The sequence below is a fragment of the Ptychodera flava genome, chromosome 14, assembly GCF_041260155.1.
Source record: "Ptychodera flava strain L36383 chromosome 14, AS_Pfla_20210202, whole genome shotgun sequence".
Classification (NCBI taxonomy): domain Eukaryota; kingdom Metazoa; phylum Hemichordata; class Enteropneusta; family Ptychoderidae; genus Ptychodera; species Ptychodera flava.
In genome coordinates, this window is record NC_091941.1 from 17,216,786 (window position 1) to 17,222,417 (window position 5,632).

At 40.7% G+C, this 5,632-nt stretch overlaps 1 long non-coding RNA gene across 1 annotated transcript; it reads right to left on the reverse strand.

Moving 5' to 3' along the window:
* Positions 1-297: 297 nt before the first annotated feature.
* On the reverse strand, positions 298-4,779 carry LOC139149567 (uncharacterized). The gene is made up of 3 exons (XR_011556120.1): positions 4,593-4,779; positions 1,314-1,393; positions 298-974 (listed from the first exon to the last, which is right to left on the reverse strand). It is a non-coding gene; the product is annotated as an uncharacterized lncRNA (long non-coding RNA).
* Positions 4,780-5,632: the final 853 nt, after the last annotated feature.

Below are 5,632 nucleotides of genomic sequence, written 5' to 3' on the forward strand. Positions count from 1 at the left end.
GCGTGATATTTCGGGAATATCTTCGCTTATCGAGTCCCTTGACGGTCTTTGGCAAAAGCCCTTTGATGTAACCTAACGGAGCAGGGATTTAAGCTAAGGACGATGTTAATTTTCTCGGTGCAGACAATTCTGCGTACTGACTTAAATAAATAAGTGGACATTTTTTTTCCAGTGATTAAAATGAATGTCTTTCTTCATACTCTGTTATAGCGGATATCCTTCATAGAAGTGCTTAAAATAATCAAGTAATGCTTTCCTTGCGTAGCTCTGGTCGATATTGAAGACGCTGGAGTCAAATTGTGTATTGTAAAATGCATATAGTGTCTGACATGGACACATTTCTTTATTTATCAAACTCTTGATATCAAACTGACATCGACGGTGAAATGAGATGTAATGGAAATAATAAGTCGGAATGTCGGGGAATCAAGTATTTCAGGGTTCTTATAATAAATATTTATCATGCCGTTTTTTCATTTCAAACGCTCTGTGAAGCACTGGAATTCAAATAAGTAAGATAAATATAAATTGAAACTGATTACATATATAAATAGTATATCCATCCATTTGTGTTCTTTGGTGACTCGTAAACATCAATTTCTCGTGCAGTCGGGGTCGATTGAGCGGCCACTCGATACGACACATCTCTTTAGACACGTCTTAAAGTCATATGGAATTCCGTCTTGTCGCAGCCAAGTATAGGTAAAGTGACACCACGCACACTTGTTCATGCAGAGTTTGCAGCTGGGACTGCACCTGTAGTTTCTGATGTTGAAAGGTTCTTCTTCGGCAGGACCGCGCTTGGCTTGAACATCGTAGTAGCCGCGTTTGGCTTCTGGAATGTCGAGCGCTCTCTCAAAGGTTCCCAGGAAATCGCCGTCGCCGGCTTCGGCTTGGGCTTCGATTCCTGGGAGGGGTATAAGGACGGCAACTGCCAGGAGACAGAATCCGAGGCTGACTGCGATACTGGGCATCTGTAAAGTGACAGAAATTATGTGGTACTACATGTATTTTAAGTATCATAACGGTCACATGATGAGATATAGTTTGGCTGTTTTGGTGCGCGAAAAGTTTCAACACTTCTTTCTATGCTGCGAAATTTGAGTGATACTCTCTCATTGTGTGATTGTTTTTCAAACTGATGATCAAACATCCCATGTTTGACATCACTGATAATCTAATTTATCACATCGCCATTGGCGCATCAATTTGTTTCGCTTCCGTGGGCACAGGTAACATAGTGGCGGACAATCAGTCAAATGGTAGCCAAATAGATATTTATAAAATAACATACTGTATACTTCTATAATTACCTCAAACGATATTTTCTTGAATTCCATAAACTGACTGTAAACTTCCAACTCTTATGTCGATTTAATTGATAAAATTACACCTGAAAAATGAAGTAAAGACATGATTAGCTTTCAATAAGATTAATTAAGCTGGTGTGTTTAATCAACAGTTCGTGTGATACATAATGACTTGGTCGTAATTCGAACTTGTAGTATTTCACGCTGGTAATTGAGGCCAGCAAGCTCTTATGTGATTTCATTTGTGTGGGCGCGAGTGTTGTGTTTGTGGGTACGAATGGCAAAGCAGTTGCGGTACTCTGTTAACCACGGTCCCTCCAACTACAGACAGTGGTTGGAAGCGGACCGTCTGTTTACACCTCAAACTCGAGATGCATACTCACAAAACCACCAAAGGAAATACCGTATGAGGGAGATTAGCTACAGACACACCGCTAACTTTAAAGGAAAAACGGCGCCGTAAACAAATTTTAGATGGTTACTAAATGTGTTTCAGTATATAAAATGAACCTAACTCTACAATGTCTTGGAAATTTTAAAGATTTTATGTTAAACTTGAAAAACTTTTAGTCACGAAGACATCGCGCATTTCATGGGCATTTCCACCTAAATGTCAGTGAATGGGAAATTTCGAATACTCATGACATCTTTAAAAATAGCGCATGACAAGATTGTAGACATCTCTCCCTCTGTTGTTTACAGGCAGACAGAACATACAAAACAAAGTTTACAGCCGGATAGGACATACAAGACAAAGTTACAGCCGGACACGACATACAAGACAAAGGCATGTCACCGGGCTCAGTAATGGTGAACCAAGCGGCTGGAAGGTCGCTCGTTATAAATGCGTCTAGGGCTGTTGTTAGTGACTACTTCCTTTCCTGTGCCCGGAAACTATTAACATCTATAATATGCTCCATTTGTATTTGAAGCACCCGCACTACTGAAGTGCACGGTAGCATATACATTAGTCATGAGAATCATTAGTAGCAATGAGCTATATAGACGGCGCATGCTCACATCATTTGTTACCGTCTATCTATTTTCAGAGCTCATCTCGTGAGAGGATGAATGCAATTTGAATGAATTAGCAAGAGATATAGTTGTTATGTTTGTTCTGAATATCAACAAACTCAGTTTAGCTTCCATAGCTGCTGCTGAAAGCTTGTATTTGTTACTGGTGCAATCATAAGACAGGAACCTACCTATACAACATTCAAACACCAGTATTAATTTGCCACTTTAGACGTAGTTCAGTCAAAAGTAGGTATTTTGTATCACTAAAATACCGAAAGGGGTAAAATATAATAGCATTTTGTAAAGGAATTTTTTAAACAGATGATTGCTACATATCTTTATCGCGTTCTCGATAATGGTGACGTATGGGTCGTGTTATAATTTCGAGTTTTAAAAGGTTATTGCACTTCAATCAAACCCATAACTTCATGTCTACTCGGCAGGCGACCGTCAAAGACGGCAATCAAGTCCATCGAAAATTAACACATGGCTTCTAGCTTCAATCACAATGCATAAACAGTCTCTTTGCGATATTGCGTCACGGTTAGACAGACCGACAGACTGACAGGTATAGAGAGATAATAATACGGGTGAATTGACAGATATCAAGTAGATAGATAGACAGATAGACAGATAGATAGATAGATAGATAGATAGATAGATAGATAGATAGATAGATAGATAGATAGATAGATAGATAGATAGATAGATCGATCATTGGAGAGAGAGAGAGAGAGAGAGAGAGAGAGAGAGAGAGAGAGAGAGTAAAAGTAATTATACGTGTTCTCGTTTCGTTGTCTGAAGAGTTTCACGCTGTGACACGTTCATTAGAAAATTCATGTTTTCTGTCTTCGCCGTATACTGTTAGTCGCCGCAGTTAGTATTGAAGTGGCATACAGTGGTCGGTTCCATTGTCATGCGGGATCATAGGTGAAGTTCAACAGTAGCATTTGTTCTCGTGGCGGTATTATAACACTAGCCCCTTCATTTTGTTGAGTAAGATGTGGTTGTTTCTTTTGGCGTTAATTATGTTGACATTTTCTTTGAGGTACAGGTTGCGTCGCTTTATTCGATTGTGTGGCATTTCTCTAAAGACAATGGACCGATCAATGTTAAATGCCTGACCCTCCTGTTTTAAGTCCCAGATATCCTCTATAGAAAGGATATGTTGAGACATATTCTGCATAATTTACAAAGCGCAGAACAGGAAAATCGTAAGACCTGTATAACAATAGAAACGACCAATGCACAAAATCGCGTGCACGACTTGTCGTATGCAACTGATGAAAAAAGCAAACCAACAGGTGTCTGTTGATGCCTGATGATAGTATAACAGCGTGAAACAACATTACTTCTGTTATTTTACTGTAACTGATCACTATAAATCTCTCTGCAGGATTGCTTTGAGCACGGTATCACTCGCTACAGACGATCGCGACGTATGTACTTGAATGTAGTCTTTTCCTAGGGTCTATATGGTTTCACAAGCTCTCTCTCTCTCTCTCTCTCTCTCTCTCTCTCTTCTCTCTCTCTCTCTCTCTCTCTCTCTCTCTCTCTCTCTCTCTCTCTCTCTCTCTCTCTCTCTCATCCATATCCCAAGTTCGTGAAGTTTCTGTTGACAGAAGCTGACCGTACATACAGAGCCAAACCTTCCCTAGCATATCGGCGTGGTCTGCTACAAGCGCTTTTTCGGACAGTATAGCTTAGACCTTGTCACTTATTAGATTGCACGATTACATTATCTAATGGCTGACTATTGCAAAGACCTTCAGAGATTCGGGGTAATTTTAAGTCTTGACAAGCGATCTCCTGTCACAAGTCTCAGACTTGTTTAGAAGAAAATGCATGATTTCTGTACAATATATGACTTTTTTGTCTGAAAAACAGCAGATGACAAAGAAATGCGATTCAATATGTGAAGCTCGGCGGTACTAAAGAGCCCTATTGTCTTCGTACCAGGTATATGCATATGATATTCAATGCACGCATATTAGGCTCGTATTAAAGGAAACCAATAGGCAGAAATGTATGTGAACATACACACAATAAGAGTCGTCTTTTTCCCTTCCCTCCTGGTCAGCACTAAAAGCCAACGTTCGGGTGCAAAAAAAAAAAAACCATAGAAAGCAGCATCATTTTCTGCGGTATTCGCGTTAAATCTGCCCTGAGAGTAACATTGAAAAGAAAGCTATAAAACGGCTCGTGAATGACGCGAGGAGGAACGTCACTATATCGGACTGTTGAATTCGATGTAGGTATACTCACGCTTATGTAAAGTTTCCTTCCCGGGGCTAGTTGTCGTCTTTCGATAAACCGTTTATGATGACCTAGTGGAATTGGACGGTATATGAGGTTGTGTGCACGCTCCTGGCCTATCGAATGTATGTCGATGTTTCTGCACTGGTGCCCGGTATTTGAAGGCGCTGACTTTATAAAGCCCACCCACTCCCGTGGGTCAGGTATAGTATGGACTACTCAATTAACACTGAACAAAGGAGCGTTACGCATATATAATCGCAATAATTAAAACTCATAGAAATCATGCAGCGACTCGGATTCGGCACACCTCCGAGTAACGGCCAATTACGGAGAAGATAAAATGCGTAATTAGGTGGATCTAAACAAAAGCGTCGCAGTCAACATCTTTATTGAATCGCTGACTCAGAAGATGGGCATGTCTCAAAGGACGGTGAATTATAATTCCTCTGACTTGAAATGGATATTGCCGTCGTTTATTAAGAGTACACTCTGACAACGCCAATTTTTCCGTAAACCAACAAAGCCCAGATATAGCACAGCATGCCGTAGACTCGAACTCAAGGTTCCTTAAAGAACGGCGGTAAATTAAATTAAGTCAAATGTTTTCGGAAGATAAACGATCAGAAATGGCGTGAAATATGAGGTTTAACCTTAGTTTTCCAAGTAGGGGGAATAGCAAACTGGCCGTGGAATATATGAGAATCATCGCCCTACACTCAACGTCACGCGCGACACAACGTCATCGTCTGTACAATTTCGGCCCAAGGGTGTAAAACGTTCCTAAGTTTAACCAACTGCACACAAATGCTTCGACGCTTACGAAATACATGCATATGCGCACATGGCACGCAGTCGCGCGGGAGTACACGCCTTTTTTCTGTGGGAGTTTGGCAAGTAGGTGACAAGGTGTTTTCGTCTGCAATTCGGCGGAAAAAATGACGTCAATGGTATCGTTACCGCGGTCATCGACATATCTTCTCAGACGGACCGTTGAATTAGAAAGCGTAACGCTTGACAAATCAGGGCTATCTGAAGAAGGAACGCTA